This window comes from Haemaphysalis longicornis, unplaced genomic scaffold, assembly GCF_048455015.1.
Source record: "Haemaphysalis longicornis isolate Haplotype H1 unplaced genomic scaffold, Haemaphysalis longicornis Haplotype H1 scaffold_3, whole genome shotgun sequence".
Lineage (NCBI taxonomy): Eukaryota > Metazoa > Arthropoda > Arachnida > Ixodida > Ixodidae > Haemaphysalis > Haemaphysalis longicornis.
In genome coordinates, this window is record NW_027526335.1 from 74,675,921 (window position 1) to 74,686,347 (window position 10,427).

Below are 10,427 nucleotides of genomic sequence, written 5' to 3' on the forward strand. Positions count from 1 at the left end.
CCAAGTAGGGAGGACAACCAGCAGGGGTACCGCTGCTCGAGGGAACGCGGGGACGGCTCGTCGTCTGTGCGATACCTTGCAATATGAACCCAGAACATAACAAGGAACGAAGGACCGCTCGGGCCAAGGCCCTGGTGGACCTACACGTAAGCGACAACGGGGCAGTGTACGTGGATGCTTCGAGACACCAAGAAGAGGAAGACGTCTACGCGGCGGTGGTGGCGACAACCACGACGGGAGAGACGAAGACGGCGGCGAGCGTTCACGCCAAGAAAACACATCAGGCCGAGGAGGTAGCGGTGGACTCGCCCTAGCAGACCCCGGGTGCACGACGGTTCTCTGCTACTCGAAAACGGCGATCCGCAACTATGCCAAGAACAGTGTGTGGGGTGAGGTCACGTGCATTCTGCTCAAGGCCGAAGCCAACGGCTGCTTCAGTAGAGGCAGTCTGGTGCTCAAGTGGTTCCCGGTCCACATGGGTAGAACCGTGGCGGGCCTGGTGGGCAACGCGACCCAGAACGAGACGGCCAACGCCGTCGCGCGAGGACTTGCACGCCGCGCGACGAACAGCGACCAGGCCTCTTCGGACGACGTGGACGCAGGCGCCGAAGACTACGACGGAACCAAGGATACGATGACCAGCTACAACGACGTTTTGCGGTGGTCGACTGTGTCGACGAACGATGCCGACGAACGATGCCACTTACAGTTACGTGTGCAAACTCTGTGAGTGTGAGCCGGCCACGCTGAACCATCTCATGTGGGACTGCAGAATCAGGGCGACGAAGACAGCAGAAGAAACGACGCTTCCACCCCCCTTAGAGGCGGCGAAGTGAACTTATGACTACGACGTGCAACTCCAGGCAGTCCAGCAGGTCTCGGCGGCCATAGGTTTGCAGCGACCGAGCGACCCCACAGAGGGGAGGGGGGAGCGGTGGCTCTCTCCGACCCGAGCGGGGAAGCAAGGGCGCAGGTCCTAGGGTCCGGCCGGGACGACGTCCAGGCCGCGTCACGGCTAGGATCTCGTGAGAGAATCGTCCGAAACCGCTCTGCAGGCGACTAAATAAAGTTGCTCTCTCTCTCTCTCTCTCTCTCTCTCTCCGGATGGTTGTGGGCTGCTTGTAATCACGGCCCGCCGAGACTCAACGACGCACGCCGCTGCCGACGACGATGAAACGTCGAAGGCGCGTGAAGCGTGCTCGTCTCGTGCCGGCCCAGGAAGGCACCGGCAACACTGTCGCTCCAAAAGCCCTTAAAGGGGAAGCGTGCTCGACTCATGCCGGCCCAGGAAGACACCGACAACACTGTCGCCCCAGGAGCCATACAAGGGACCGGGCGTTCAGCAAGCCGAGCATGCGCAGTGGGGGTGTGGACGGCGCAACAACGTCAACGACAAGGAAGGAACATAGCCCCGACCATGAGATGCTTCGCATCTCATGAATAGACGCCGCCTAGGGTAATACCACGTGCAAATCTGACGCACCGAAGATTTAGGGTGACGCCAAGAACACGTGCACAGTAATCATCTGATCACGGGTACACCGCCGGCCGGCAAGATGCAGCACGAGTAAAACGGAGGAACGATGATGATGATGATGATGATGGTTGGTGTTTAATGGCGCAAGGCGAACGAGGGCAAAGAGCGCCAGAGAATGAGTTATTTAATGAAGAGAAGTGATTACCACAAAAGGTACGTATAAAACTTATAAAGCGGACATAGTAAAATCAATAAAGATAATGTTGATGGCTGGTGTATAGGACCAGATTTGATTATGCATGATAGGAAATGAGGCTTAAAAACTTAACGTCTGCAAAATACTTAAACACGCGTTTCAAAAAACGGAGGAACGAGAAACGGGGCTTATAAGAATGTGAATCTCGGCACCTTTCAAGTTTTCTAGTAGTGACAGCCGCCGTTTGCCGTACCGGGTCGTACCGCCGTTTGTCGTACCATAAACCCATCCGTTTTATCTTAGACCCAGGTCGAACGGCCAGAACAATTGTGCTGTGAGGACCGGAACAACTGTGCCGAAGCCAAAACCCATGACATAAATAAAACCGCCGAAAGTTAAGCTCGGCCTGTGTATGTGCCGCAGCACACGAATTCTTTTAGTTTTGCCTCCACTGTAGCTTCAGTGTGCTCTTCAGGGTGTGCACGGGCTCTTTCAATTCGCTGTCTTTGCATTCGGCCGTCGTTAGTGCGGTGCAGCCGACGCCGAGCGTGAGACCGGCGGCGTTCACTGGGCTATACAAACAAGTGCTGCAACATCATTTTCAACTCCGTTAAAAGCGCAAATTTGGTCCTGCATACGGCAATGGATTATATTTGCTGGAATTCTCGTGCTACAGTGTAAGGGCATCGGAGTTCATGGATACGAAGGTGAAAGTCGGCGACGACTTTGCAACGAAGAACATTACAAATGAAAAACACCGGTTGCCCCTCAGTTAATATGGGCATCTTCTGAGTTATCGAAAATGTTAGCTGGACTAATCTGAAAATGTGCACTTAAATACTTTCCCATGAGATTTGTTTTGCTCGCAGGAACAGTACGAGAGCCTGTCGGAAGGAATAAATAACTCGGTGGCCATCTCTACAACGCTGGCTATCGCAAAGTTTGAACCCGCTGACCCAACCGACACAAAACCTGGAGCGCATTGTAAAAGCAAAGAGCTTTTGTACAGAAAAAATGAGGTGAGCATGCATGGAAATTTCTCCCATTTTTTCCGGACCAAAACAGTTTCCCTGCAGTATTTATCCCTACGCCGTTTACCCGACCCCTCCTCCCGACGGATCCTTCCTGGTTCACATTAAGCCGACCATCAGGCCCAATCTATGTCCCTTATATCAGGGGTCCGTGATCCATAAGGCCTCCAGCACAATAACCTCTCATCTCGCCTCTAAGGATGACACGAACAATCATGTGTCGAAGCAAAAAAACTACCGCTTCGATTACGGTTCGTGTTCGGATGAATTCACACCGAACTGGTTTTCGAACCGGTTCGATGAGTACAGTTATCAGCGAAGTGAGAAAAAAAATGTTCGGTAGTTAAAGAGACCGTAGAAACAAATTACAAAAATTCAAGATACTGCCTGTTCCTTTAAAGGAGTACTGACACCAAATTTTGACGCCTAAAAAATGATTTAATTGGCTTCAGTAGTTTGTACAGATGCCTCACAGAAATGTTTGCAGCGATCCGAGGCCGGAATCACATCTTAAATCGATTTTGATTGTCCCGGCCGCGAGCTTCCACAAATCGGCAGCACTAGCGAAATCGCTTTCGGCGTGACGAAACATCGGCCTGCGTGTCTGGCCGTTTCAGGGTGACGTCATATAGCCGTTTTCGGAACCGGAAACGATATCCTGCGCTGCGCGCTGCTGTTGTCGGTGGTATTCGTTTGGGCAGGAGACGTACGGGTCTGGCTGTGTGAGCAATGCTTGTAAACTTTACGCACTTTGGGTGTTCGACGTCTTTGCTCTTCAGTGCGTGGCCGGTGCATGGTGTTCCCTTGCACTGGTGCTGAAAACTGCGCAGTGCCGGCACCGCCCAGTGCGCGATGTCGACGCGCACCGCGGCGACGCGGCGGTGCGCGTCGCCGAGCTCGACGAAGTTGTGCTATGGCAAGGTCGCGGAATGCGAAGAACTGCTCGTGGAAGCCTGTCCGAGCAAATCGACGACGACGCCAAGATGCATTATTTTCTACGCGACGACATGCAGCGCTAAACGTGGACTGAGTTCGAGCGCGGCGGCGGCCGCAAGAAGTGTCGCTCAAGCCAGCGGGCTCGGCGTTGCTCGCGTCAGCTTGGGTGTTGGGAACTTCAGGCTTAGTATCGTGGCGAATATTTGATCGCCGGTATCTGTACAACTGCGAATGACAAACCCTTACACAACTTTTCACCACACTATCATCCCCTTTTTTGCATACTGAGCTTTATTTTGGCAATAATTTCTGTTTCAGCGATCGGTGACCAAGACATCTGCCGTGGCCTGTTTTGATTCTAGCGCGCAGGTGGCGCCATCTTTCGGCCGCTCGCCGCACCGCGGTGCCGGCAGTGCTGGATCGGAGCGCCGAACCTCCGCTGCCGGTCAGCGTAGGCTTACCATCGCGGCAAATATCTGAACGCCGCTTTTAAATTCAGCGCTAATAACAACCCCTAGCACAATTTTTCACCACACTAACATCTGCTTTCTCGCATGTGGAACTTCTTTTTCGCGATCAGATTGATTAGAAGAGTGGTGACAAGCTGTTGCTGTCACGGTCTGCGCCGGTTCGAGCCGCAGTGATATTAAAAAACGGACGACGGCGAAGACATCGCCAGCCTAATCGCCTGGCCAGATAAAGTTGTCTGTTGGGTGGCAGCGACTCATCCGAGTCTGACGATTCAGACATGTCGACTGCGCGGGCGAGTGCGGACCATGTGCAATCGTAGCAGACGATGAAGCGTTTCTTTCCTCCATGGACGAACGTCCCTGACGTCACGGGTGAGACCATGACGTAAGGCTGGCCCGCTTGCAGGCTGGCCTTCGAACGGCCATTTTCCCGCGCGGCGACCAAATTTGAAACTGGTTGCAATAAACGTGCTATAATTAATTCTTTGTTGGCGGCTGACGGCTTTCGGTTCGATTTTCGTAATTACTGGGCCGATAGGTATTCTTTACAGCATAAAAAATGAAAGCGAGAAATTTCGTGTCAGTACTCCTTTAAACGATCGTACTAGATATTAGGAAAGCAGACGAAGTAGTGACGATTCACCAGCCACTTTTTCACCCATTCGTTATGCCATCCGAAAGACTCGTTGGGTGGCAGCGACTCATCCGAGTATGACGATTCAGACGACATGTCGACTGCGCGGGCGAGTGCGGACCATGTGCAATCGCAGCAGACGATGCAGCGTTTCTTTCCTCCATGGTCGAACGTGTTTCCACCGAGAAATGAGGCAGGCGTGCTCAGGCAATAGTTAATTTGGCCAAAAAATTTATACACAGCTAATTTTGCGTACGGAATTATATATCTTTGTTTTGTTCGCAAAAAACGAATTGCCTTAAAAAAATAAAAATCCCAGAACCGGCTCGGGTCCCAAGCGCGTCTGACGAATAGCGTGAAGTCGGAAACTTTCACGTCTACGAAACAGAATAGTACATGTACCACCACATATGTTTTGCGTACTTTTCAATACGTCAGTGCATTTATTCTTGATTTGCAGAAAAAATTCCTTCCGGTAATAAAATTACAAACACGACACATATTCAAAAACACCCAATATCGCAGGTCCTATTTTCCTACTCCTAAACTATCTAGGGAGCTGACTTTTAGTATTATTCATCCATTCTTCTGCCTTTCGTGGGAATTTTGGTCTATGTAAACAAACTGGTTCGATTCGTAAAAAAATGCGCAAGTCCGCAAGCCGGGCATATTGCTCTAAATTATGAACCGGTATATAAAACCATGTTGGATATTTTTATCTAACTTCAACAAATAGAAGCCATTGTTGTCCTATCACACATCTCAAAAACATATTCCATAATTTATAGAATTTAGTAGCTGCAAAGCACGAAATATCACATGTTCGCTGTATTGCGGTGGCATAGCGGTTTGTAAGAAACTATTTAGTCAAATAAGACGAGAAATTACCGGTGACTGTGATTAATTTGAGGTTTTGTGGCGCAGCAACCTTTCGGTTATAATGCGCCAAACACAATGGAAGATACCAATGTAGGTTAAACGTTTAGCCAAAGCTGTCATAAATATAGAAATGAATATTTTTAAAACCGTTCCGTTAGATGGAAGTAGCTAAAACCGGCGTAGAACGCCTGTGTCTAAAAAATTTCAAAACTTTAGGTAAAGGTAATATTGGTTCATCACTAAGTAAAAGCATTGGGCGTAAAGGCATACAAAAGGTGTATAAAGCTCTAAAATGTCTAATGCGTGCCGCTTCTTGGTATGGTCCACTTATTAAGATATGTATTACAGTGAAAGGTTCCCCAAAGGGATCGCCAATTGGATCCTGTTCCTTTTTCACCACGAAGCCATGTGTCAGCGCCGAGTGACCTACACGCAGCCGGCCCAAAATAACCTCAAAGAACGATTTCGGTGACAACTTTTCCATTCAGATACATCGGGGTTTGACTAGATGTAATTTACTTCTGGTTTGTTTATCCCATTCATACTGCCAGTATAACTTCATTTACTTTCGTAAGGTGTTTTGAAGGTCCTGGTAGGGAAGCTTTAATTCTGGTTTTTTAAGATGCTGTCTCTCATGTGCGGCTTTATCAGCAGTTTCATTTTCTGCCATTCCAGTATGGCTTGCTACCCAAAAGAGGACAACACTGACCCCTGCTAATGTAAGGCGGCACAGTCGGATTATAGCTCACGTGAAGCTGCATTCTTTGAAGGGACAAGGGAGGTTATAGAACGTATGGCGCTTAAGGAATCTAAAAATGGCCACTTTTCGTAATCATTTCGCTGGTACAACTTCAATAGCTGAGGTAATACCGAGGATTTCCGCAGTGAAAACACTACTCTCATCAGCAATCCTCTTGCTACTGTCCCCGGTGAATTGAAAACAGCAAAGCCTGCGTGACAGGACGTTTTTGAGCCATCAGTAAAGTAGTAACAATAGCTACTGTACTTGTCCTTAAGTGCGAGAAATTCTTGTCACAAAATGTGGTGTGGAAAAGCTTTTTTGTCGTATTTTTACAACGACAGATCACATTCGACGGTCCTGTGGTCCCAGGGGGTACAGTATCCGTAAAACTCAGGTATGACGGGTATATCTTGAAAGAACACCGAGACATGTATCCTTCCAAACGAAGGGCAAAAGGGCGGAGCACTCTGGGATTGTTTTCATAGAATTTCCTGTACTTATGCTGAAACAATTCACCGGAACAAGGATGGTCATTTATGCATGCTATTTTGGCTATATATAATCCACTTATGTATGCTCGACGGTACTTCAGGGGCTACTCATTGCACTCGACGTAGAGACTGTCGATAGGAGGGGTGCGATATGTACCTGTGGCGAGTCTGAGGCCCAGATTGTGTACTGGGGCGAGTGAGGTGAGGACACACTGGTGGGCTGACCCATACACGATACAGCCGCAGTCGAGACGATACCGAACTACCGAGCTATAAATTCTTAGCATACATGTGCGGTCTACACCGCATGACTTGTGCGACAAAATTTTCAATATGTTCTATGTTTTCCTGCAAGTCATTTTGAGTTTCTTTATATGAGCTCCAAATTTTAATTTCCAGTCAAAAATGACACCTAGGAATTTGTGCTCACTGTAAAGTGTGCATCATTCCTAATTTTTATATCAGGGTTGGGATGAATATCTTGTTTTCGCGTTAAGCACACACATGCACACTTCTCGGGAGAAAAACGGAAGCCATTTTCATCCGCCCATCATTGTAACCGATTTATCGTAGTTTGGACCTGCCTTTTACAGATCGAGAAGTTACACGAGCGAAAAGCGAACTCCAAGTCGTCTAAGGAGAGTAAATGACTGGCCGGGGGATAACCTTTGCTAGAGAATTTATCTTAACGGCAAAAAAGGGTCACACTCCGTACGCTGCCCTGAGGAGCACCATTTTCCTGACTGAATGTACGGGATAGTGTATTGCCATGTCTTGCATTGAAGTTTTGTTCCTGGAGAAAACCTCGATACATGAAAACATTGGCCCTCTGATTTCCATTGCTGCTAAATCCTTGAAAATTCCATACCGCCAGGTTGTATCATGGACCTTTGCCATATCAAAAAAATATAGCAAGGCCGAACTGATTACTAACAAATGCATCTCGTACCGTTGTTTCAAGGCTTACCAAGTGGTCAGTCATAGACGAAAAGTGCCGAAACCCGCATTGAAACCTATCTAGATAACCAGAACTTTCAAGAAAAAAACCAACCTAAAATTCCAAGTCTTCTCGAACGTCTAGCACAAATAGCTGGTCAAAGTTATGGGTCAATAGCTTGATGGACACTCTGGGGGCTTGCCGTCTTTCAGTAATGGAATTACGATGTCCTTTTTCCATGCTTTAGGCAGACTACCTGTTTTCCAGATTTTGTTAAAGAAATTTTAAAACTTCTAATCACCCATCACTTAAGTGCTGCAGAAAGGCATAGTGAATAAGGTCGGGGCCGATGGAGGTAGCCTTGCACTGAGCTAATGCCCGTCTGAGTTCACAGAAAGTAAATGTTTTATTATATACCTCGGTGTTATTGCTATTGTTTTTAATCTTGAACCTTTCATAATTATTTTTGTGTGCCAGGAATTCTTCTGTATAATTTCTACCACTAGAGACTCCTGCAAAGTGGGCACCTTAAACATCTGCTTGGGTTTCGAGCAAGTTGCACGCACCGTGTGTAGGGGAAAGTTGTAAGCTGAAGCGTTGGTAGCTACCTTTGATTTTGCGCAACTGGTCGCAGACCTTTTTTGTGAGAGTGGTAGTATTTAGAGTTCCTTTTGGCTGTTTATCTGATTTCCATGCGGCAGCACGGGCTGCTTTAAAGTTCAGGCAGTTCTCTCAGGGGGGGGGGGGGGGTACTGTCTAAACATATGCCAAGTCTGGTTCTGCTTTTTCTGGGATTCACGACAGGCATCGCTCCACCACGGCTTTGGTTGCTTGGGAATCCGTCCAGATGTCTGGGCGATTTCAATTTCTGCAGCTGTAAGAAGTTCCTCGCAGATGTAGGTATTTGACATGCTGGTGTCGAATCGATCAAAGCAAACTAATCCTTAAATCTTTCCCAATGTGCCTTCTCGAGCTTCTATAGGGGTGAGCAGCTTTTGTGGGAAGGAAGGGTTTGCACTTCCCGCAGCAAGGCAGGAAAGTGGCCACTTCCATGAGGATCGGCCCCACCACTCCACTCGTAATCTATCTGGAGGTCCGGCAACCAAACACAAACGTCTATAGCGGAACAGCTTCCAATGCATGCAGAAAAATGCGTCTTGTTTCCGTTATTAACAACGACTAAGCTGTTGGTAGTAACCCACTGATCAATGAGGTTTCCCGGGCTGTCGATGTTTACCTCCCTACGGGTAGTGCAGAACATTGAAGTCTCCCATAATATTTATTGGAGCAGGAAGTTGTTCAACGAGGTCTATAAGTTCCTGTAAGGACACATGATCTGATGGTGCCAAGTAGAGTGAAACAACAGTAACAAACTTGTTAATATAAACCTGTACTGCAACAGCCTCCAGCATAGTGTTAAGTTTAATCGACTTGAGAATTGTGCCCGGTGCCACAGCTAAAGCCACACCGCATGAGGCACGGGTGCAGTCTTGTCGTGACTTTTCGTTAGATTTGTGTCCTGAAAAACTACTATTTTGGGTTGATATTTGTGTAAAATTGCGTGAATATCGTCTATATTGTGAAATAACCCACGGCAGTTCCACTGGACTATTTGCACCATACGGGTGTTTTCTAGGGCTTTCGCTTTTGGGGTCAAGGAGGTGTGGATGAAGACCTGCTCCCAGAGGCACTAGGGCCCCTCTCCTACCTCTCTTACACTGCCATCACTTCCGTGGATAACGTATACGGTCCAGGTCGTTTTTCCCGGCCCTTCGGCTTCTTTCGAGGGTCGGGAAGGGGGGGGGGGGGGCGGTCCCCAGGCCGTTGCCGCCCAGGCGCAGCACCTGCAGAGGTGCCACTTCTTGAGGGCGCCCTCCTTTGATGTGCGTCGACAATCCCCGGAGGAGAAAAGGTCGGTGGTGTAGCAGGGGCGAAGCCTCCACAGTCTTCTGGCGGCTTGGAAGCCACACCACTCTCTTTAGTGGCCGGGAGCTTGGCTGCCGGTCTGACTCGTTTAGGGGCTGCAGCTCTGTGCGGTTCCCGTGAGTTGACTGCGCCAGTGCCGAAAATTAAGGCAGCCCCGCCCTCTGACGGGCTACCTCAGCGAAGGTTCCTTTCTGAGCGAAGGCCAGGCGTCGTTTGACCTCCTGGAAGGATACATTCTTTCACCTTAATGGCGAGTAGGTCTTCTTCTGTCTGAAGCGTGGACACTTCCTGGAGTAGGCAGGGTGTTCACTGTTGCAATTCACACATTTCAGATCTTCTTCATCACAGGTGTCATTTCCATGTTCAGTGATAGCCCACACTGCACAGGTCGGTTTTCCTCGGCATGACTGCGGTGTGTGCCCATACCTCTGGCAGCGGAAGCAGCGCCTGGGGTTAGCTAAATACGAGCTGACGCGTAGATTCAAGTAGCCTACGCCTACATTGTCGGGTAAAGTGCTGGAGTTGAAGGTTAGAACCAAGTGTTTCGTAGCGATTTCCTCATCTTTCCTGCGGATCTTTATTCTTCTGACTGCAATAACATTAATCTGTTCTTTAAAGCCCTCCAGAATATCTTCAGACATACCAATTAAGTCTTCGTCCGACAAAATCCCCAACCTGGTGTTTAATGTGCGGTGGGCAGTTACATGT